Consider the following 24598-nt stretch of genomic DNA (forward strand, 5'->3'; position numbering starts at 1 on the left):
GCGCCGGGGCGGCTCGGGACGAAGGCGCGGTTGCCGGGGTGACGGCGGCGTTTGCGCAGCGCCCGTGCGTGCGTCGCTGGTCTGTGCCCGCCGCTGAGCCGGGAGCGGCGCTATGGCCAGCGTGCACGAGAGCCTGTACTTCAACCCCATGATGACCAACGGGGTGGTGCACGCCAACGTCTTCGGCATCAAGGACTGGGTCACTCCGTACAAGATGGCGCTGCTGGTGCTGATCGGCGAGCTGGGCCGGGCCGGGCCGCACCTCAGCCTGCTCGAGAGGCGGCGCCTCAACCGGCTGCTGCTGCCTCTGCTGCAGGTGGGGCAGGGAAGCGGGGGTCGGGGGGTCGGCCGGGGCAGCACTTGGGCGAGTGGCCGCGCTGTCGGACGCGGGTTTAGCTCTGTCCCTGATGCACTTAATTCCTCTCTCTCCTCGCCGCTTATTATCCAACACACACCTACATACACGGGGCATCAGATTCATGCCCATGCGGACTGTCGTCGGCGAAAGCTTATGGTTTGTTATTTGTTTGCATTGATATGCCACCTTCATCTTCCAAGGAGCTCAAGGTGGTGTGCATGGTTCTCTCTCCCTCACAACACCCCTGTGAGGTAGGTTAGGTTTCACTGGAGGTGTCAGGGTTTTCCTTTGTTTAGCTCTGGCAGTGCTCTTCTCTTCTTATGTTTTCTGGCCCCTCTTCACTGGAGATACAGTGGATGGGCATTGGGAGTAGGACTGCCTTTGATGGCAGCGCCAGAGTGACCAGGTGAAGAAGACAGGGCTGCTGCACCTTCATAGCTGCAAGGAAGGCGGAGTTTCAGTAGGGTTCTTTGGATGCATAGGGAGCTATTCGTGATTTTTCTTTCCTTCATTACCCAGCTTGGGAATTCTTGTAGTGCAAGTGCAGCAATCAAAGTTGGGCACATTCTTTCCTGTAGTAGTAAAGATGGCTATAGATGTTGGAGCTGGTACAGTTTACTTTTGTATTCATTTAGAAATTGCTGTTAACTATTTTGTGTTTCTCCATGTGCTTTATTTAGGGGCCTGATATGACACTGTCTCGCTTGATTAAGGCTATTGAAGAATGCTGCCCACACTTAGCGAGTTCTGTTCAAATAAGGTAAGTTCATTTGTTCTTTCCATAAGCATAACTGAGATGAGAGTTCATAATCTTAACCCTGAATACTTTTCAAGCAGAATTAAACAAGTATATAGTTAAGGACGTGATAAATTGACGTAGTTTAGTCAGGTTTAGTGACTTTTGATCTAAAGTTTGCATTGTCTAAGTAACCTGAAACAGAGTAATGTGGCTGCTTAAACAAGTGGGCAAACCAAAGGACAGTGCAGAATGTTCTGGTTCAATATGCAGTAAGCCAACAAAGCCGTTTTCCAGGAAACTCTATTCTATCAATTCTCCAGCCCAGTTTTCCTGCCTCTCCCTCTCTCCCTGCCCTTAATAGTCAATATTGCATGGCCACTCAGCATGCTCAAACCTCATTGGACTGCATTGTAGTTCCCCCCACCTTTGGGTTCCCCCTCCCATCCCCCATCACGTGCAGGTGTACTTATGCAAACCATGGGTGTGAGGGGTTTCCCCAAGCTTGATGATGCCTCTTCTTCCAGGGGTCTGCTTGAGTGTACAGTGGTACCTCGGGTTACAAACACTTCGGATTACAAACTCTGCTGACCCGGAAGTAGTACCTCGGATTGCAAACTTTGCCCCAGGATGAGAACAGAAATCGCACGCTGGCGGCGTAGCAGCAACGGGAGGCCCCATTAGCGAAAGCGCGTCTCAGGTTAAGAATGGTTTCAGGTTAAGAACAGACCTCCAGAATGAATTAAGTTCGTAACCCGAGGTACCACTGTAGTTCTTTCTTCAGAGTGTCCAATTCTCCCTCTCCCTTTTCTAGTTCATTCTGCTCAGGAGTCAGTCCTAAATCCCAGCAAGTCAAATCTTAGAGCTGCTTAAGGGTTCCAGGGGAGGGTCTCCTCCAACAGGGGGCAGGTTTATTCTGAAATGGAGGGCTTCTATGCCTCTCCAGGTCTTTGGCGGGGCGGGGGCTCTGTCTAGGCCCAGCCTGAAGAAAGCTTCCAGTGGGGAAGCAAGAACCATATCCAATCTCTGTAGAAGCGCCTTGTTTAGGCTTCCAGCCTATTCCCTCCTCTGGATGTTCATCCTGTTCTCTAAGGCTTTTTATACCCCGCCCCACCTTCATTCTGCGTAAGGCACAGCAATAGGGTTCCCTCTCTTTCACCAGACAGCTAATGGAAAGTGCTCCTCCCTCCTCCCACAGCTGGAGTCTCCAGACAATGTCCAGTTATGGTCTCCTCAGGAGCCTTTGCCTGTTGGTCTGGGGTGAGGCCTACTTAAAGGGCCAAGGGCCAAAAACACCTGGCAAGCCCTGACAGCCCTCCACTCTCTCAAGCTGTCCCAGTTGAATGAATAGGTCTCTGCCATATCTATTAATTTTGTATTATATTTAAAGTAATCTGTTGTTTTTAAATGTTTTTGTTACATTTTCTACATTGAACTGGGACATTTTTACAAGGTGATTAATACACAACAATAAATACTAATTAACGCAAGAATGGTTCTTCTTTGGCTACATCAGAATAGGCACTTGGAATTTAGAACTCACTATGAATATGTATGATGGGTTTAGCTCACTCCAGACATTGCTTATATCCTGTTCTTTAAAAATTTGAAGCAGTTGCATTTGTTTGTATAGGACTTTGTATAACCTTTATAGAAAAGCCTTATGGGAGGGGAGTCACACCACATATGTTCCAGCTGAAATCTCCCTCCCCCAGAATGATCTCCCCTTGGGCAAATGAAAATAAGGATTGGAACATTGACTTATAAAATTTATTTTGGCAACTGTTGGGAGAAAATGACATATTGTTGAGGAGCTAAATACCTACTCTGAGGGTTCTGATGGGCACATGTTCCGTGGGATGGTCTTGGGAAAACAGACATCACTGCCCTCATGTCATATCACAAATTGCTTTGGAAGTCACTCACTTTCAGAATACTGTTTAAAAAGTTCTAATAATAGAGTTAATTATGTAGTTCTTTGGATCCTGGCTACAGATTTGTATAACACCTAGTTTTTGTTTTTTTAAAAAGTCATTTATTTGAAACTTTTTAAAAACAACAACATAAAGCTCTCTTTGCAAATGCTTGCTTATAGACTTTAAAGGTGTGGATAACTTGTCTACCTATAAATATAAAAAAAAAACTAACAGAGTAGCAGGATGTAATGGTGTCATTTCTAGTACAGTGGTGCCTCGCAAGACGAAATTAATTCGTTCCGCAAGTTTTTTCTTCTTGCGAGTTTTTCGTCTTGCGAAGCACGGTTTCCCATAGGAATGCATTGAAAATCAATCAATGCGTTCCTATGGAGACCGTCCGGGGACAGAGGGGAAGCGCCTTCCCCTCTGTCCCCGGACCTGTTTTAAAGCAAGGGAAGGGGCAGCAGGGAGAATCGCTTCTCCCCGTTGCCGCCCCTTGGTTCAAAAGGGGTCCGGGGACAGAGGGGAAGGCGCGTGCCTCATATTCTCAAAGTAAAGCTGTTTCTAACATTACAAAGAGTCATGTGTAGTTTATCACGTCTGATGATATTTTGCAGCGATAATAGTTTTTTAAAACTCCAGTAAGCTGCAGTTTTCCAGTACCTGCATGTTGCACAAAACATGGTTTTGATTAGTGACTTCAGCGTGCCAATTTTTGTCAGGTGAGAAGCAGCCTTTCACTTATGTTTTCACTAGTGGAGACCATGGAGGAAACTGTGTGTGAGGGAGAAAGAGGAAAAAGAAGCCTTTTGGTTTGAGATGAGGAGGTCTGAGAATTCTTTATTGTCTTAGGGAAACTCCTCTATAGAAGGCGTGGCTAGCAGAGAGGTCAGAAAGGAATGGGTGGGTTTATACATTTGCTGAAAGTCTGTGGGCATAAAGGAAAACTGGAGAGCAAAGAATTCAGTTCTCTATGAGTTGAGTCTGTACTGGTTTCTGATCCTTACACCTGTGAAGATATACAGAAAAGTGGATGGGAAATGTTAGTTAAAATCTCAGAAGCCAGTGGTATGGTTGAATATGGTTTCTAGTGATTGGAGTTGCATGTTAAGTGAGCCACCGAGCTCCTAATCACTATTCATGACCAGAACAAGCTATGCAAAACAAAGTGGATTTGCTTTGCTTAAGTTGCATCATTCATCCAGAGTGCAAAATTAGAGTTTATTTGGGCATGTGATTAAAAAATTTTTTAGCGCAGAGTACGCTTATCTTGGTTATAAGTGGTGGTGTGAGTGGGTACTGCAGGATTTGATGGAGATCAAGACATCTTAATACACTCATATACACTCCAAGAAACAGATCCTGCCCCCCTCTCTCTGTAGGTTTGTTCCTGCGCCACATGATCCTGGCGTACAACAAGCTCTCATTCAGCCAAGTGTACAAGCTTTACACGGCTCTTCAGCAGTACTTCCAAAATGATGAGAAGAAAAGCGGAGGAGACGAGACTGAGATGGAACGGACCCACTGTGGGGAGCTGGAAGGGAAGATGGAGAAAGATGAATTTGATGGGCCTCTCAGGTAAGCTTCTAAGATTTGTTTCTAAAACTTGTCTCTGCCCTGCTTTGATAAATAAACCCTTCCAGCAGCTTTTGTCAGCTTGGTGTCCTCCCAGTTCTCATCAGCTGCTGCCAGCACAGCCACATGAATCATAGGACTGTAGAGCTGAAAGGGATTCTGAGGGTCATCTAGTCCAACCCCCTGCAGTGCAGGAATTTCAACTAAATCATACATGACAAATGGCCATCCAATCTCTGCTTTCAAATCTCCAAGGAAGGAGAGTCAGTCACCTCTCATGGGAGTCTGTTCCACTGTCAAACAGCTCTTACCGTCAGAAAGTTCTTCCCAGTGTTTAGTTGGAATCTTCTTTCTTGTAACTTCTTCAGGCCGTAGCCTCCAGAGCAGAAGAAAACAAGCTTGCTGCATCCTCCATGTGATAGCCCTTTAGATATTTGAAGATGGCTATCATATCTCATCTCACACTTAGACTAAACATACCCAATTCTTTCAACTGTTCCTCATTAGGCTTGGTTTCCAGACCCTTGATCATCTTGGTTGCCCTCCTCTGCACATATTGTAGCTTGTCCATATGCTTCTTAAATTGTGGCGCCCAGAACTGGACACAGTACTCCAGCTGTAGTCTGACCAAGGGAAAATAGAGCAGGACTATAATTTCCCTTGATTAGAACATTAGACTTGACTTCAGTTAATGCAGCCTAGAAGAGCATTAGCCCTTTTTGCTGCTGCATCACACTGTTGACTCACGTGAAGCTTGTGGTCTACTAAGACCCCTAGGTCCTTTTCACAGGTACTACTGGTAGGCCAGATATCGCCCATCTTATATTTGTGCAGCTGGTTCTTCCAGAACCTTATATTTGTCCCAATTGAAATGCATTTTGTTAGTTTGGGCCGAGTTCTCCAATCTGTTAAGGCTATCTTGAATCCCAGTTCTGTCTTCTGTGGCATTAGCTATCCCTCCCAGCTTTGTGTTATCTGCACATTTGATGAGCATCCCTTCAATTCCTTCCTCCAGGTCGTTTATAAGGATATTGGACAGCAACAGGCCCAGGACAGAACCCTGCGGCACCTCACTTGTCCCTTTTTTCCAAGATAATGAGAATCATTAATTGGCACAGCAAATCCATCCAGAATCTTGAGAAAATGGTCTCTCCCACCATCTGTGACTAGATCCTTCTAACAGAAAATACCAGGAATTGAATGTAGGATCTTCCTCCTGCAAAACGTGCTGTATCTCTGAGCTCATTTTCCATCTCCCCCCACTCCTTAAGGCACATTATCTCAATCTGTTTTACAACAACCCTGGGAAGACATGGAGGTTGTTGATATTACACCCATATTGCAAATGAGGGGCTGAAAATGAGTGAGTGAGTGGTTCAGGCCAGAAGTAGTGGTTGACCCCCCAGGACTTCTTCATTTATGATTCAATAGGCTGAGCATATAGAAAAGCCATTTCAGCCTCCTTGGTAGCCTTGGGGTAAGGTGGTCTTGTAATTATTAGCAGGCTAGAATTCTGAAGAAATTTCACAGTGGGTCTTTTGCTCTGTCTCAAGGGAGGAATATCTTGCAATGGCCCGCTGTCACAGAAGCAAGCAGAATGCTTCCTATCTCAACAGGTAAGTTAATAGTTATTCTTAAACCTGCCAGTCGGGTGAGCTAAAGGTGTGGGGAGGGGGGCTTTTCCATGGTGGCACCTGGTTATCCCCAGACGTGCTCCATTCTTAGTGTCTTTAAAATGCCATGTGAGGTCTGTCCTGTTTCCTCACACCTTAATACCTATTCACTCTGTTGGAATTCTGAAACAGTTTTTAAAGTAAAATATATTCTTGATGTGATTGAAAATTTCAAAGGGCTTTGGATCCCAGCCTTTGAGTTCAGTTGCATTGACATCTGGATTCTAGAATGAAAGGCATGTTTGAGAGCCATTCTTGCCTGAATCCCTTAAGCCCGCTTTTCATCTTCGTAATCAAATTAGCAAGAGCCTCTCTTTTGAGTGTAGCCTAACGAAGCTTTGGCTAAATCTCTCCATGGCAATTTGTAAACATGCTGTCAACCACCCTTTTCTTCCTGATATGGAAGGGATTCTGTTGCTGTGGTGATAATAAATTTAAATGGTTTTTAATCCCAGCAAATTCATGCTTGTCTTTGTCTGGTTGCTCAAGTGACAGGTTTTTAATTTAATTCCAGGCATCTTTATTGAAAAATGATGAGACCAAAGCTCTCTCTCCAGCATCTTTGCAAAAGGAGTTGAACAGCTTGTTAAAATTTAACCCAGATTTTGCTGAAGCGGTAAGTTTGGTTTGGGTCCCCCCCCCCCGGCAGTCTGGTGTAATCTGTACTGTAGCACACTCAGCAGTTTGGTGTTGGTAGCACTGGTAACAGTTTTAGTGACATCTCTGACCATCATTTGCTGAGCTAGTATGCCATAGGCAGGTCAGGCAGCATAGCTGTCGTTGGTTGAGGTGCCTTGTTTCTAAAGGAGGTCATACAGAAAAGAAGAATGTGTCAACAAATTAGCAGCTGGGAAAGGTAGGGCACCTGGGAAAGCAATGGGAATTGGTACAGAATGCTGAAAGGAGGAGGGGGTGGGAAATTGAGAAAGAGGGAATAGGCAGGAAAAAGAGGAGCACGTGGTTGGGGTCCACAGTGATAAGGAAAGTGGAAAGTACTGTGGTTTGAAATTAGCCCACCAGATTCTTGGCCTCACGGCCCCTAGATTTATCATTGGGTGACCTTGCAGCCTTTCACCAAATTAGGTAAAGGTAAAGGTACCCCTGCCCGAAGGCCAGTCATGTCCGACTCTAGGGTTGTGCGCTCATCTCACTCTAGAGGCCGGGAGCCAGCGCTGTCCGGAGACACTTCCGGGTCACGTGGCCAGCGTGACGAAGCTGCTCTGGCGAGCCAGCACCAGCGCAGCACACGGAAACGCCGTTTACCTTCCCGCTATAAAGCGGTACCTATTTATCTACTTGCACTTAAGGGTGCTTTCGAACTGCTAGGTGGGCAGGAGCTGGGACCGAACGACGGGAGCTAACCCCGCCGCGGGGATTCGAACCGCTGACCATACGATCGGCAAGTCCTAGGCACTGCGGTTTTACCCACAGCGCCACCCACGTCCCTTTCACTAAATTACTTTGCGCTAAATCTGTGTTCAATGTGGCCATTGCAGTTGCCTCTGATCACTCACAAGCTGCTGTTTGCTGCTGTTTTCACTTCCAGCATTATTTAAGCTACTTGAACGGCCTTCGGGTCCAAGATGTCTTCAGTTCAACACACAGTCTCCTTCACTATTTTGACCGCTTGATTCTCACCGGCGCAGAAAGCAAAAGCAACGGCGATGAAGGCTGCGGGCGGAGCCTGAGATACGCAGCTCTCAACCTGGCTGCGCTGCACTGCCGCTTTGGTCACTAGTGAGTTGCTTTGTGTTCCTCCTGCTGCACAAATTGGCATGAGATCTTCTCCCCCCATCTGCCACATTGCTGCTTTCCCTCTGAGAGATCTCATGTGAACTCAAGGTGGTCCCACAAGATCTCACGAGGGCATCCCAGAGCCCCTTTGCTGAGCAGCACTTGCCTGGTAAGCAAGGCGGAGCACTTAAAAGCTCTCTGCCTTTTTGGGGGAGGGGAAGAAGGCCCTCTCAGCATGCCACCTTCAGAAGGTAAAGATGTTTGCACAAGGGGGTTCCGGGGAGGTCAGGTATGCAATATGGTAATCTCTTTTACAATTCCCTTCCTTATTGGCAATGGTAACTGCAAACAAATAGAACAAAATAAACTAAAAATTGTAGTGATAAAATGATGGTAAAGAATAAAATAGTAATAGGAAATTGGAAAGAAAATCATCACCAGCATTTTAATGGAGGGAAACATGAGTAACATGATTTGTTCAGTGAAGTCAGCCTTTGAGTGGGCCCATTGAATGAATAGACTTTGACATGACTCCTTTGATTTCTGTGGGTCCACCGTGAGCATGGCCTAGCTGGATACAACCCAAACTCACTGAGTTTCATTCAATAATATTAAAAAAATTGATATGAAATGTAGTTATACAAATAAACAGCAACTGACGGGATTGCCCTGATCAGAGATGTTTTCTGAAATTTGTCATTCCAGTAATGGATGAAACGTTTTTAACACAAATGAAGTGGTTATCTCGCTCACTTGTTCTTTTCCTTGCTGTGCTGAAAATGAATCAACTGAGACTGAACGTTTCTCTAAAACACGATGCACAACTCACCCGCTGAGCCCCCAGCAAGACTTGAGAGCCAGCCACTTTTTCAATGAGCCAAGGTGGGAGAAGGGGGGACCTTAGCGTGCCGGTGGGGGCAGAGGGATTGTCTTCTCTCTCTCGATGCTGGTCTCCACACAGACATATCCAGCCGGTCCCTTGGCCTATTTTCCCAGCTGCTGTTGCTACCACTCCTGCTTCTGCCTTCCGGAGCTGACCCCTTGCACTGTGGTTGCATTTCCGTGCAAAGGTCCCAGAGTGTCCTGTGGATCAGAAGTGCTCCGCCCCCAGCTCTTAGCATCAAGATTCTACTTAGTGCTAACCCTGAAGTCCACTGGGAGGGGTGGGGAATCAACAATGGGATATGATCTTTTTGGCCCCTGACGGTTCCAGGCCTGCTCCTACCAGATCCCTGGGTTTTTCCACCTCCCTGCCTGTAACATCTCATTGTTGGATGAGTCTGCATGAAGAGATTCTTGGCTACCTCTGTGTTTCCTTTGACTGTAGCCAGCAGGCTGAGCTCGCCCTTCAGGAAGCTATCCGGATCGCTCAGGAGTCCAATGACCACGTCTGCCTGCAGCATTGCCTGGTAAGATGATGGAAGCTTTCAGCTGGTGTGACAGAACTGTTGCTCACTTCCTTTCCATTACTGGTGCCTTCACAGATGCTGTTCCTATTTGCCATAAACTCTGAGGATCGGACAGGCTGCAGGTCTGCAAAAATCTTGGCTGGTTTTACTAAACGGCTTAAAATTGTGATCTGTTGTTTCCATCCAGCCCATGTTTCATCTAGTTTAAAAAAGGAAACGAGGAAAACAATTGACTTGTTAGGTTTTAAAAGCTGATTCTTTGCCTCCAGCTGGCTCTGGCCGTAACAAGTATGGCTGTGTAAAAGCATTCTTTTGCTCAATCTGTATTCCTTAACCATTTGAACACTGCACTGGGAGCTTAAACGCCTGTAGGAGTTTAAACTCTGTTCTCAAATCTTCACTGGCAAATGCCTTGGCTTTTATAAGTTTTCCTTCCCCTTTAATGGCACCAATCAGAGAGAGAAGATGCCTGCCTCAATGGCAGAATAAAATCTTTAAAGCTGTGAAACATCAGAAGCAGCATCAACCACTGTCAAAACCTATGACCATAACTTTGTGGGTCCCATTGATTTGTGGTCCACTGGCATCCATTCTTAATGTGAGGCTCACTTTTGGCATGCTTGACTCCTGAAAGGCAGTTTGCAGGCATCTATAAAAGAGGAGAATCTACTGCTCCTCTGTTGTGTCTGTGGACCAGCCTTCCCCAACCTGGTGCCCTCCTAATGTTTTGGACTACATCTCCCGTCGGCTCCAGCCAGCACATGCTGTACTCCTAAGCATCTAGAAGGTACCAAGTTATGGAAGACTGATTTAAACTATTATGCAACAGTGTTGTTCATTCACCCCCCCCTTAACTCTTCACTTTCCAGAGCTGGCTGTACATCTTGGAGCAGAAAAGGTCGGACAGCTGTGTGCTCTTGGAGCACTCTGTGAAGAAAGCCGTCTATTTTGGATTGCCAGTATGTCTCTCCCACCCTTATTTATCCATTCCTTTGTCATTATAACCATTTTACACAGCCCTTGGATTAAATGTGTTAAGGGCTGTTAGCAATAAGCAAAACTGCAGTTTGTACAACTGTAAAGGGCATTCACAGCAGATTTCCCTTTTTTAAAAATACATTGGATGCTTGGCTGCAACCCTCCCTAGGGAGAAGGTTCTGTAACTGGTGTGACACACCCAAAAGCACCCTGTTCCCAGTTGCTCCCCCAAACACACCTTGTCCTTGGAGATGCCAGGGACTGAACCTGGGACTTCCTGCAGGCACTCTGCCGCTGAGCTGCATCGCTTCTCCAAACTCTGGCCCTGCGAGCTTGACTCTTGTCGTTTGCTTGGGGCTCTCATTGACTAATTGCTTCCCTTTTCAAATTCTGTGACTTTGTTTATTTTGTTTCTTTCTCCTAGTATTTAGCTTCCCTGGGGATCCAGTCCTTGGTTCAGCAAAGAGCTTTTGCGGGGAAGACTGCCAACAAACTAATGGGCGCCTTAAAGGACTCCGACCTCTTGCACTGGAAACACAGCTTGTCCGAACTCATTGACATCAGCATTGCTCAGAAGACGGCCATTTGGAGACTGTACGGTCGCAGGTAGAGCAGACCCTTATCCATCCGCTAGCGCCTGCCTGCCTCGTGCCCTGATTCTGCAGAAATGTGGAAAGGCTGCTGAATGTGGTATTGGCCACAGACTTAGGCTTCCTGATATTCTCTGCTGTCAGTTAAAAACAAAAGTTTCTAAAATGGGTGGGTGCAAAAGTAAAAATTCTAAAACCCTGGAAGCTTGTGGGCAACCATTCCTTCTATCTCCAGTGTTCAAGCTGTGAGTGCTGCTGCATATGTAACCATTGTGGCACCACTCATGCATGAGAAAGATTGACCAGCAGGCTTGGCAGAACCCCATCAGCTGCAGAAGTACCAAAAATCTGAATATAGTTGGCAGCCCCAGAGGCTTCGTCTGCTCCCTGTTGCATGATGCCTCCCTCTTGCCGTAGGTTGCTCCAGGGCTGCACAGCAGGCCCACCTGCTCCAGGGGGGAAACAGCTTCAGGTGGGAGAAGACAAAAAACAGCTCAATCCAACTTATTTTATTCAATATATGTACAACTTGACTTTGCCAGAAGAAGATGCAGTGAACCTACAGGGAAGTCCTAAAGAACTGAGCATGCTCAGTGGCGATGAAATGCTGACTAATTAGGCCTGGGTGGGTGGGATGGAGTATCCAAGAGCACTGGGTGGCAGCACCCCATGCTGCAACATTCTGTTGCAGATCTCACTTGTCCCTACTAAACCTCAGCAGTTTGAGGGAATGCTGGAGAAGATCTCCAGCTGTCAGAAGCAGGGATTCATTGCCCTACAAAGTTTCTCTGTCATCCCCACAACCAGCAGAACTGAAATAATCTCTGCAAAAATAAAATAAAAAGGGAACATGCAAAAAAAATATTTATTTTTTTAAATGTTGCTGGCAAAGGATTTTATTTTATTTTTTGCTGCAAAGTACATGAGATGCTTCTGCACATAGCCTGAGGTGCTGGGTCTGTGGCTAGCTTCCTTCAGCGCTCAAATCTTCCTCTTGCCTTAGCACCATGGCCCTCCAACAGGCCCAGATGTTGCTGAGCATGAACAGCCTGGAGGCTGTGAACGTGGGCGTGCAGCAGAACAACACCGAATCGTTTGCTGTGGTGCTGTGCCACCTGGCAGAACTACACGCAGAGCAGGTGGGTGGTGTGTGTGTGGGACTGCATGCTCTGGTTCCACGCAGTATTTGCTCTATAACTGGCTGTTCTTTTTCTTCCTGGAGGCTGGAGGGAGAGGTCACTCTTCCCCTGAAGCAGCACCTTGGTTCTAAAAGGCTCTGGGACAGCCTGGGAAGACCAAGGAGAAATTTGGCTTTTAAACTAGGAGAGCAAGTCTCTGGCGTCTTTAGCCCTCGAAAGACACCCCTTTGCTGCTAGAGAGAGCTTTTGCTCCAGCTTTTAGCTCCTGGAAGAGAGAGGACAAGATGTGCCAAAGCCTCAGAGGCCTAGGAATTATCTGCTTCTGACTGCTCAGTTTTTTTCCACCAGCCTTTTGCTGTTCTGTTAATATTGTTATTGCTTTGTTCTGTGGTTTTTAATACAGTGGATGCTCGGGTTGCGAACGTGATCTGTGTGGGAAGCATGTTCGCAACCCGCAGCACCGCGTCTGCGCATGCGCGGGTCACGATTTGGCACTACTGCACATGCGCAAAGCGCAATTTGGCGCTTCTGTGCAACCGCCGAAACCCAGAAGTAACCCGTTCCAGTACTTCTGAGTTTCGGCGCGGTGCGCAACCCGAAATCACACAACCCGAAGCATCTGTAACCCAAGGTATGACTGTGTTACAATTTTAGTAGAAGTATATACGATATACAATATCTTTATTGTCATTGTCCCTTGCGGAACAATGAAATTGAAAAACTACATAAAACTACATAAAAACTACATAAAACTACCACAAAACTACATAAAACATTCAAAAACCCCTAAAAACTCTAAAACCCTATTTTAAAATACACTTTACTACAGAGACCCCTTATGCTGCGTTTAGAACCAGAATTGCATTAGCATAGAAACTGTTTCTCAGGCGGCTAGTGCTGGCCTTTATAACCCTATACCTTCTTCCAGAAGGCAGAAGCTGAAAGAGATCATTTCCGGGGTGCGTACTATCATGTGCTATCTCTGCCGCTTTCTTATGGCACCTGGCAGCATAGATTTGATCTAAGGTGGGAAGAGTGCACCCAATAATTCTCTCTGCAGTCTTTACAACCCTGGATAGCATTGTTTTTTCCCTGTCCGTGCAGCTCCCAAACCACACGCACAGACCATAAGTTAGTACAGTGCAATGGTAGAATGCCATCAACAGGTCCTTTGAGAGATTGTTTTGATTTTAGTTGTGATGGCCTTGTAATCCACCCTAGGGCCATTTGGTGAATGGGGGCTGCTATAAGTATAGATAATGTAGAGTTGTCATATTTCAAAAAGTAAAAACCAGGACACTCCAAAGGTTGTTGAGCCCAAATGTTGTCAGGACATATGGTAGCCCTAAGATAACGTCTAATAATATATATTCAGGTATCATCTGAATCTGCTGCAAGCATGCTTGCTTGCCTCCCTTGTCTGTCAGACTTCCAAGCCTTTTCAATCATCCTTAGGCTCCACCCCCTCATCCAGTAGGGTTGCTTTTTCTCCTTGTGGCACTCCTATCTCACCCACCAATCAATTCAGCTGTTGCACAGTCCATGCAGGACACCAGTGGATGGTGCCCACTTCCAAGATGTGGCTGGGTTCTCGGTTTCCCATTCTGGGAAAGAGCAGCTCCCATCAGACCACCACCTTGACGTCAGCAAATTGATGACACTTGCCCATTGTGGAGTCCCCTTGTCAAGTGAACTCTGTGGTTGGATACTCATGCAAGTGTCGTATGTTTGATAGCTTTCCATGACTGCCCAAGTATAGCCTTGATGTGCTTTGGGGGTTCCACCTGAAAAAGTGAGTCTAATAGAGAATAGTTCCCTGGTCCCAGAAGGTTCTACAGTTCCTGCTTGGGTAGAACCATTTTAAATTTTCCATTTCTGCATCTGACAAAGTAGGCCATACTATGAAAAGAAAAAACAAACAAACCTCTTCAAATCAGTTAAGGGTGTGTTAATCAGTTATTTATTTTCAGGCTGTTTCATTTTGGGGCATTTTATATTTTCTATTTTTCTTGTAAACTCCTTTGTGTACCATGGCAAAAAGGCAGATTAGGAAATAAAAAAGAAATCAAATAAATAGTCAAGGACAGAGTCCAGTCAAAGGCAAGTTCTGTTAGGGCTCTTTCAGTTCTCACTTCTGTTGAAATCAATGTGACTTAAAAGCACTTATCCTTAGCAGGATTGTTCCCCAAATCTTATATTTTTCTTGGAGTTCCTATAGACATCAAGATTTCTATTTTGAGAACCAATTTCTTGAACATTTACTTCAGTCTTGTCTTTCTGTGTATGTTTGTGTCAGGGCTATTTTACAGCAGCCTCTGAAATACTGAAGCACCTGAATGAGAGATTTCCTCCCAACAGTCAGCATGCACAGGTGAGGCCCAATGTTTGGGCTGTAAGCTCCTTGGGAGCAGAGACTTATCTTTTTTTATGACATAGGGAAGAAGAAGAAGAGGAAGAAGAAGAAGCACTCTCAGCTTGCTTTGGGTAGCATTTCTGAACAGTGCTGTGTCCAGGATTTGGGGGAGGCCTTCTTAACCTTTAAATTCTCATGCTTCACCTGGAGGAAGCTCTCTGCAGACTTGAGTGAGAATAGTTCTGGTTCCCACATCTCAAAAAGGCTAATGTACAGCTGGGGAAAGACGAGCAGAAAAGGTGAAAAGTAAAACCCTACCCAAAATGTGACCAGGGATCTGGAGCAGCTCACCTGATGAAAAAAGGCTAACATGGTGCCTCTCTGATGCTGTTGGGCTCCCATCTCCCTCCAGCCCCTGCCAGCATGGCCAGTGCTCAGGGAAGGTGGGAGGTGCAATCCAGTAACATCTGGAGGAGCCACAGGTTCCTCTGCCCTGGTTTAGAGATAAGTGATGCCATTATCCATGGTGTGAAGAAAGAAAAGTGATTCTCCTCCTCCTCTCCTTGGTCCTCCAAGGAAGGTGATTGGCATGAGATTCAGGGCAGGCAAGAGGAAGTCCTCTTCCACGCAGCACATGGTTAAGCAAAGGACTTGGACGAAAGAGTCCCTTCAGTAAATGGACAGGGAGGGGACTGCAGGGATGAGTGAACTGGAAAAAGAGATGCCACCTGATCCAGGAATATTGGAAAGGATTTCCGGATGCATGGACGTGACACCGGTAACGCCAGACGACTGCATCCTGGAGGATAACAATACCTGACCCTTTCTGCTAAAGCAAGCACCCCATCCTCTGGGTTCTGTCATGGCCATCTTGGCTACAGCACCCTTTGATTTGTGTCAGGCCAAAGAAAGCAGAAGCTGAAATGTTAGTACCTCTGTAATATATATACCTATATGAAGTTGGCATGTCATATATTTATGAGGTCTGTGTGTAAGTAAGACTCCTGTCCTGTTTCTTTTTAACCTGATCCGGAAATGTTCTTGTCCAGCTGTGGATGCTGTTTGACCAGAAGATCCAGTTTGACAGAGCTATGAACGATGGCAAGTACCATGTTGCTGGCTCCCTGGTGGCTGGAATTACAGCCCTGAATAGCACCGAGGGGGTTTACAGGTAAGAGATCACACACCTGCGGGAACAAGGGCCTCTTCTGATGTCCCCTTGAAACAGGATTAGCATTAACATGGGATTAAAATGCCTGTGGGCTAAGGCATTGTATTCCTCCCTCTTTCTTTCTTTCTTTTTTCTTTTTTAAAAAAATGATATTTATTAAAGATTTAATAGTTACAGAAAAAAAGAAAAAAGAAACAATAAAAAGTTAAACAAAACAAAGCAATACCTTACAATATATCAAAGAAGAAAAAGAAAGCAAAAAACAATACAGCAGAACAATAAGAAAAACAAAAACATTTAAAAACACATACCAGTATTTACGTATCTTTATCTTTCATTTACTTGCTTCATCGACCTCCTCACACCTCCCTTTTTTGTATTCTAGTTCAATTAGCTATTTCAGCAAATCCTTTCCATCTTTCTCAATTTTTGTTCTATAATTTAACACAATCTGACCTTAGATTTTACACTTTGGCCCATTAACAATCTATTTTTACTTAATTCTTTATAACATTTCTGCTAAAACCATATAACTTCATTCTAGCATCCTTCTAACATTCATTAATTTTGCAATATTTCTGTAAATATACTTAAATTTTTTTCCAATCTTCTTCCACCGACTCTTCTCCCTGGTCTCGGATTCTGCCAGTCATTTCCGCCAATTCCATGTAGTCCATCAGCTTCATCTGCCATTCTTCCCCGGTGGGTAGATCTTGTGTCTTCCAGTGCTTTGCGATGAGTATTCTTGCTGCTGTTGTAGCATACATAAAGAAAGTTCTATCCTTTTTTGGCACCAATTGGCCGACCATGCCCAGGAGAAAGGCCTCTGGTTTCTTCAGGAAGGTATATTTAAATACCTTTTTCATTTCATTATAAATCATCTCCCAGAAATTCTTAATCCTTGGGCATGTCCACCAAAGGTGAAAGAATGTACCTTCAGTCTCCTTACATTTCCAACATTTATTATCAGGCAAATGGTAGATTTTTGCATGCTTGACTGGTGTTATGTACCACCTATAAATCATTTTCATTAGATTCTCTTTTAAGGCATTACATGCTGTAAACTTCATACCTGTGGTCCATAACTGTTCCCAGTCAGCCATCATAATGTTATGTCCAACATCTTGTGCCCATTTAATCATAGCAGATTTCACCGTTTCATCCTGAGTATTCCATTTCAACAGCAAGTTATACATTCTTGACAGATTCTTAACTTTGGGGTCTAACAATTCTGTTTCCAATTTTGATTTTTCCACCTGGAAGCCTAGTTTTTTGTCCAAATTATATGCCTCCATTATTTGATAATAATGGAGCCAGTCTCGCACTCTGTTTTTTAATTTTTCAAAACTCTGCAGTTTTAGTCTATCTCCCTCTTGCTCCAGAATTTCCCAATACTTCGGCCGTTTGGCCTCCATATTGAGTTTTTTCTGAGCCTTTGCTTCCATTGGTGACAGCCATCTCGGAGTTTTATTTTCTAACAAGTCCTTATATCTTATCCAGACATTAAACAATGCTTTTCTGACAATATGGTTTTTAAACGCTTTATGTGCTTTAACCTTGTCATACCACAGATATGCATGCCAACCAAATACATTGTTAAAACCTTCCAAATCCAGCACATCAGTGTTTTCAAGAAGCATCCATTCTCTCAGCCAGCAAAAAGCGGCTGATTCATAGTAAAGTTTAAAGTCTGGCAGGGCAAATCCACCTCTTTCTTTAGCATCAGTTAATATCTTAAATTTTATACGAGGCTTCTTGCCCTGCCAGACAAATCTAGAGATATCTCTCTGCCACTTCTTCAAACGGTCCATTTTGTCCAAAATTTGCAGTGTTTGGAACAAAAAGAGCATCCTTGGCAATACGTTCATTTTTATCACAGCAATTCGGCCTAACAGTGATAACTTCAAGTTTGACCATATTTCTAAGTCCTTTTTCACTTCAGTCCAACATTTTTCATAGTTATCCTTAAATAAATTCACATTCTTAGCAGTCATGTTAACCCCTAAATATTTCACTTTCTTGACCAGTGTTAAACCTGTCTCCTTCTGAAACTTATCTCTCTCAATCACAGTTAGATGTTTCTCTAAAATCTTAGTTTTCGCCTGCTACCTGACCAAATTCTTGAATCAATTCTAATACTCTTTTAATACTAGATTCTGGCTCCTGTAAAGTCAATACCAAATCATCAGCAAATGCTTTCAGTTTGTACTGTTTAGCTCCCACTTGTATACCTTTTACTGATTGGTCCCTTCTAATCATATTTAGCAAAACCTCCAGGACTGATATAAAAAGCAATGGAGAGATTGGGCAACCTTGTCGTGTTCCTTTCTCAATCTTAAATTCTTCCGTCACTACGTTATTCACAATTAATTTAGCCTTCTGTTCTGAATAAATTGCACCTATACCATTTCCAAACCCTTGACCAACCCCCATCCCCTGTAAATTCTTCTTCATAAAACTCCAGGAAATATTGTCAAAGGCTTTCTCCGCGTCCACAAATATCAGAACTGCTTTAGTATTAATCTTCACTTGTAGTTTTTCTAAAATATTAATTATGTTCCTCGTATTGTCAGACAAGTGTCTGCCCGGGAGAAAGCCCGCTTGATCTTTATGAATTTCTTCTGCTTTTTTAATCTTTTAGCCAAAATATCTGCAAAAAATTTATAATCCACATTAAGCAGAGATATGGGGTGGTAGTTCTTGAGCTGTGTCTTTTCGGTCTCTGTTTTCGGTATAAGTGTAATGTACGCTTCCTTCCACGACTCTGGTGCCCTTTTCCCTTCCAATATTTCATTACAGACTTCCTTTAAAGGTTGTATTAACCATTCTTTCAGAGATCTGTAATATCTTGAAGTCAGTCCATCCAGTCCTGGAGATTTACCCAATTGCATGTTCTGAATGGCCCCTTCTACTTCCTGCTCCGTTATTTTATAGTTCAGCATTAACTTTTTTTCCTGGGAAATTTTTTGTAGTCCATTAGTTTTCAAAAATTTGTCAATGTCCATTTCTTTCTGCGTCTCCAGTGTATATAGTTGTTTAAAATACCTCTGGAAACACTTTCTAATTTCCACTGGGTTCTGTATATTCTTTCCTTCCACTTCCAGATTCGTAATGGTATTAAGTTTTTGTCTTTTTTTCATTTGCCAAGCCAACAGTTTTCCACACTTATTTGCCGATTCAAATGTCTTTTGTCTCATCTGTTTAATCTTCCATTTCCTCATTCATCATTTTCATATATTGTACTTGGTATAACTTTATTTCTTTCAAAATCTCCTGTGACTTTGGTTTCACCCTCAGTTTCTTCTCTCCTTCCTTTATTTTTCCCAGGATTTTATCTTTTTTCTCATTTTGAATTCTCTTCTTGATTGCATTCTGTTGTATCAAAAATCCTCTCATAACCGCTTTGCTTGCGTCCCAAATTACTCTTTTTTCCACGGTGGTGTTCATATTTGTCTCAAAATAGTCTCTCAAAGTTTTTTGGGCCTTCTTATTAAATTCTTCATTCCTGAACAAAGTATCATTCATCCTCCATCTAAAGGAACCAATTGGCGTCAGTTTCATTCCCATCTTCACAGCATTATGGTCGGAGCAGGTTTTAGGGCAGATTTCCACTTTACTAGTCTTCGGAGCCAGTCCTCTAGTTACCCAAATTTGGTCAATTCTTGTCCATGTCATTTTAGCCTCAGAGAAGAAGGTTCCCTCTCTTCCCAGGTTCTTTGTTCTCCAACTTTCTTTCTTTCTTTCTTTCTTTCTTTCTTTCTTTCTTTCTTTCTACTTGTGCTAGCTTTTCCCACTGTTCCACTGTAGAAAATAAAAATAAAAAATATACACAAGACATTTTGTACATGCATTAGTAATGCTTTACTGCATGAGTTGGGAAAAGCCTCATTGGCCCTCAGCCATTGAGTGCATGGACTGCCAGTCCTGGATGTTTCACTACCCATCGTACAGCCCTAGGAGCTTGGGAAAACTTGCTTCTTTTAAGAAGAGAGAGAAACATAACTGGGATGCTTCCTTAGTCCCTAAAGGCAAGGCCACAGATCTGTGGCAGACCACCTACTCTGTGTGCAGAAGGTTCCAGGTTCAATCCCTGGCGTCTCCAGGTGAAGCTGCACAAGACCCCTGTGGGAAACCCTGGAGAGCTGCTGCCAGTCAGTGTGAGCTAGATGGAGCAAGTTCTACTATTTGTCTCCCTAGCCAAGTATTGTCTTCTCTGGCTGGCAGCTGCTCTTCTGGAGCTCAGGCAGTCTTTCCTCGCTTGCCACCCAATCCTTTGTAAAATGGCGGTGCTGCCAGAGATTGGGCCTGGGCCTTCCTGCCCCTCTGCGTGCCCCCCTCCCTCGGCAGCATCTGAGCAAGCTGCATTCTGCATACCATGCTGCTCTGGACCCGCAGTGTGAATGCTCTGGTTAGGGCAGGATGCCACCCGTAAGCCCATAAATAGAGGGAAAGCAAACAATTTCTAACTCCCCCTTTCTGAAAAGTCTGTTGCCCAATGCCAATTGGCTCTTGCCATGGCGAGGTGACTTTTGCCTTGCTGAGTTCTGTGACCTTTCAGAGAGGGGTTATTTGTTTGTTTGTTATTATGTTATGAATTTTGTGTTTTTATACTGTAAACTCATCCTTGGATGAAGGGCAGTATATAAATTTAATAAATAAAATAAATAAAAATAAAAGAAGCAATTAAAATGCAATTAAAAACCACTATGAATATATAATGTGGACACACCATGTGCCACCTGAATGAAACTTGCAGGCCACAGTTTCGGAGCCCCTGCATTAGGATTGAATCAGAAACTATTGACGCTTCATTGCAATCCATTCTTTGCATTATACTATTAGAAGTCTGTATTTTATTTTGAATAATTATATCCTGCTTTTCATCATCTAGGTCTCAAAGCTGCTTACTGTGATAAAAAACAAATAATATACAAAATTTTAAACATAAATTAAACCACAGAAATTTAAATTCCCAGATATTTTTAAAAGAACATGATGAATTTATTTATTTGGTTATTGTTTTTAGTGGCTGGTGACAGTAAGGCCCTAAAATGTGGGATACAAGTAAATAAAATCTTACACTTGATCCAGCCAAAAATAAGCACTTTGACATCCCTTTGATTTTGAGCACTTGAAGTCACTGCAAATTGGAGGTGCTTCAGACTCCATTTTGGGGGCTCCTGGGATTCTGTCTTCCAGAAAAGCCATCCTGCTTAAAGCGCAGAATCAAATGTCTGAGGCGCACAAACTCCTGCAGAAGCTCCTGATTCACTGCCAGAAAATTAAGAACACCGAGATGGTGATCAGGTAAGCATTGAGTTTCCCTGGGGGCCTTCTAAGAGCCCTGCAGCCGTGGGGTGAGGCTGGGGGTCCTGCTGGGCCTCTTGCTTCGGTGGCCCCTCTCTTTCGTGGGCCTGGGGGAAGCTCACAGGGCTTTCCTGTAGCAGCTCCCCGCATGCAGAATGCTCTCCCCAGGGAGGCCCACCTGGTATCAGGGCAGCCCTCATTTCAGCACTAACAAATAATGTTTTGCTTTCCTGGCATTTGGGCAGCACCAGTATTTTGATTACATTATAAACATGCTCGTGTGTTTTTATTTTTATTGTTTTTTTACTCTGCTTGTAAATCACTTCAGACTTTATATTATATTTTATATTTATTTTAAAAATAAGAATAAAATCCTTGTGCATTTTTAATTTTTTTTATTCTGGTCGTAAATCACTTCAGATATATTGTAGTGTCCTTCCTTTCACACTGCTTCCTCTGTTTTATTCTCTCCATTTCCTGCAAGAAGGGGTGGGGCTATAATACCAGCCTCAAGTGCTGGGCAGGGCCTGTGGCTCAGTAGTAAAGCACCTACTTTGTAGGCAGAAGGTCCTGGATTCCGTTCCCAGCACCCCTAGGTAGGAATAGGTATGTCTCCTCTCTGAAAGTGCTTCTCAAATGTGGGTCCCCAGCTGTTGTTGGACTACAACTCCCATCATCCCTAGCTGGCTGGACCAGTGGTCAAGGATGATGGGAGTTGCAGTCCAACATGGCTGGGGACCCAGGTTTGTGAAGCACTGGTCAGATCAAGGGAACTAATAGCACCACTCTATCCTGCCTTGGTCAGACCCAGCCTGGAGTCCTGTGTCCAGTTCCCAGCTGAGAAGCTGGAAGGTATGTAAAGGAGGGTGACCAGGATGGTCAAGGGTCTGGAATCTAAGCCTTATGAAGAACAGTTGAGGGAATTGGGTATGTTTAGCCTGGAGAAGAGGAGAGGTGATATCTGAAGGGCTGTCACATGGAGGATGGAGCAGGCTTGTTTTCTCCTTCTCCAGAGAGTGGGACCCGAACCAATGGCTTCAAGCTCCAACTGAACCTCAGGAAGAACTTTCTGCTGGTAGGAGCTGTTTGACAGTGGAATGGACTACCTTGGAATTTGTAGACTCTCTTTCATTGGAGGTTTTTAAGCAGATGTTGGATGGGCCATCTGCCGGGGATTCTTTGACTGCATCTCCTGCATTGTAGTGGGTTGAACTCCAGTACGTTTCCAAGCACAATTCAAAGTGTTGGTGCTGACCTTTAAAGCCCTAAATGGCCTCGGTCCAGTCAATTTGAAGGAGCGTCTCCACCCCCATTGTTTTACCCGGGGTCAGTGGTCCAGCGCCGAGGGCCTTCTGGCAGTTCCCTCACTGCGAGAAGCCAAGTTACAGGGAACCAGGCAGAGGGCCTTCTAGGTGGTGTCACCCACCCTGTGGAACACCCTCCCACCAGATTTCAAAGAGAACAACTACCAGACTTTTAGACGACATCTGAAGGCAGCCCTGTTTAAGGAAGCTTTTAACGTTTGGTGTATTATTGTATTTTAATATTGTGTTGGAAGCCGCCCAAAGTGGCTGGGGAAACCTAGCCAGATGGACAGGGTATAAATAATAAATTATTATTATTATTATTATTTATTACCCTTTGGGCCCCTTCCAACTCTAAAATTCTGTGGCTCTATGAAACCCTGGAGATCCACTGCTGCCATACTTGACAATTGGGACCAGTGGTCTGACTTGATAGGCAGTAGTCTCCTACATTCCTAAGAGTTGGGTTTTCCCGCTCCTCTACTTACGCACACTGTTGTATTTCTTTCCTTGCTCCGCCCTGCATGACTTAGTGTCCTCCTGTCCATTGCTGAGCTCTACTGGAGGTCTCTGTGCCACACAATAGCTCTGCCCGTCCTGCTCCAGGCACTGGCTCTGTCCCAGGAATACCGCCTCCAGTACTTGGCCTCTGAAACCATCCTCAACTTGGCTTTCTCCCAGGTATATTTGGCACAGGTGCAAGCCGTACCTGCTTTGTTCTTCCTGCTCCTTTATGCAGTTCTATCAGTGTGCTGTAAGGGGACAGCCCCTTGCCCCAAGAGGCTTGCAGTTTAAAATTCGATGCACAGAAAGAAATGGTAAAACTTACATATGCATATAAGTTTAATGCATCTATCAATGTTTAATTGTTTTTAAATGATTGCTCTATCTCTGTTTTCAGGGGTTCTTATTTTTATCTGTAAATAAATATATATTTTATGTATATAAATCTATAATAATTATAACAAAAGGGGGGATAATAGGCATTTATTTCATTCTCCTGTACTTGGGCTTAGTGAATGACCTTGGGATGTGAGATCTAAAACAGCAACATAATCTGCAGTTGGGACTCCAAATCCCATCAGTCCCGGCCAGCGCGGCCAGCCATTGGGGATGGTGGTAATTGTAGTCCACTCACATCTGGGAGCGACACAAGTTCCCCAAACCCCGTTTTAACTTCTACACAATACCTAATTCAGCAAAGCGGAATCGAAACCAGCAGGTGATGATCTCTGCCTAACGTTGGGGGGCTCCCGCTTCCCTTCCAGCTAATCCTTGGCATTCCCGAGCAAGCGCTGAGCATTTTGCACATGGCGATCGAGCCCATCCTGGCTCACGGGGCAGTGCTGGACAAAGGAGCTGCCATCTTCCTGGTGGCCAAGTGCCAGGTCGCCTCTGCTGCCTCCTACCCTCCCCAGAAGAAGGCGGAAGGTAAGAACTCTCCTTGCACCTCCTCATCTCTATTCCATAGGCATGCGAGTGAAACGATATATTGCGGGTGGGAGGACTCAGCCCAAGAGGCACAGGCCTTCAAGGGCATCCCTTGGGTATGCACACCACCCTCCGTCCTCCGCCCAGGGACACAGTCCAGCCAGGGAAGTGATATGGGAAGGGGACAGAGCAGGGCCAAGGAGAGGCGTGGCTGGTGGAGGCTTGGTTCAGGCAGAATCCTGAAGGCCCAGATAGGCAGCTGGCTTTATAATCTATTTAATCAACTGCATTTTAATATATTTCACTGTTTGATCTTTGAGGGGGGTGTTTTTTAACAGCTAGGCAATATATGGATTTTAGGAAACAAACAGGCAAATGTTTAAGCAGCAGAAGGAAAACTTTGCTCTTTTTTGACAGCTCTGGAGTCAGCTATCCTGAACCTCAACGAAGCCAAAACCTATTTTGCCAAGGTGGACTGTAAGGAGCAGCTCCGAGATGTCCTTTATCTCCAGGCCAGGCTGTTCCACAGCCTTGGCAAGACCCAGGAGAGGAACCAGTGTGCCATGCTCTTCCGCCAGCTGCACCAGGAGCTTCCTGCGCGGGGGGGTCCCCTTGATCAACGCCTTCAAATGAGCCCTTTGAGCAGAGGACCTCATTCCAGAACAACACTGCTCAGCGCCGTTCTACTTCAGCAGGACTTGGGCAAGAGAACTCTCAAATAGATTGCCTCCTAATCCGTTCCTCTGCAGCAGCCTTTCCGAGACCAGTCCTGTCCTCATGTTTGGGCTGGGGCTGATGAGGTGGTAGCCCAAAACTTCTGGAGTTTCTCCCCCACCTCCTTCCATTTATTGTTATATGTCTCTTGTTCTGTGCAATCCTCAGCATTTGGAAATCAGTACCAATAAAGTTGTAGGTTTTGGGGTT

At 44.7% G+C, this 24598-nt stretch overlaps 1 pseudogene; it reads left to right on the plus strand.

Moving 5' to 3' along the window:
* The first annotated feature begins 8 nt into the window (after window positions 1-8).
* Window positions 9-24598, plus strand: LOC128404307 (anaphase-promoting complex subunit 5-like; annotated as a pseudogene).

Source organism: Podarcis raffonei, chromosome 16, assembly GCF_027172205.1.
Source record: "Podarcis raffonei isolate rPodRaf1 chromosome 16, rPodRaf1.pri, whole genome shotgun sequence".
Lineage (NCBI taxonomy): Eukaryota > Metazoa > Chordata > Lepidosauria > Squamata > Lacertidae > Podarcis > Podarcis raffonei.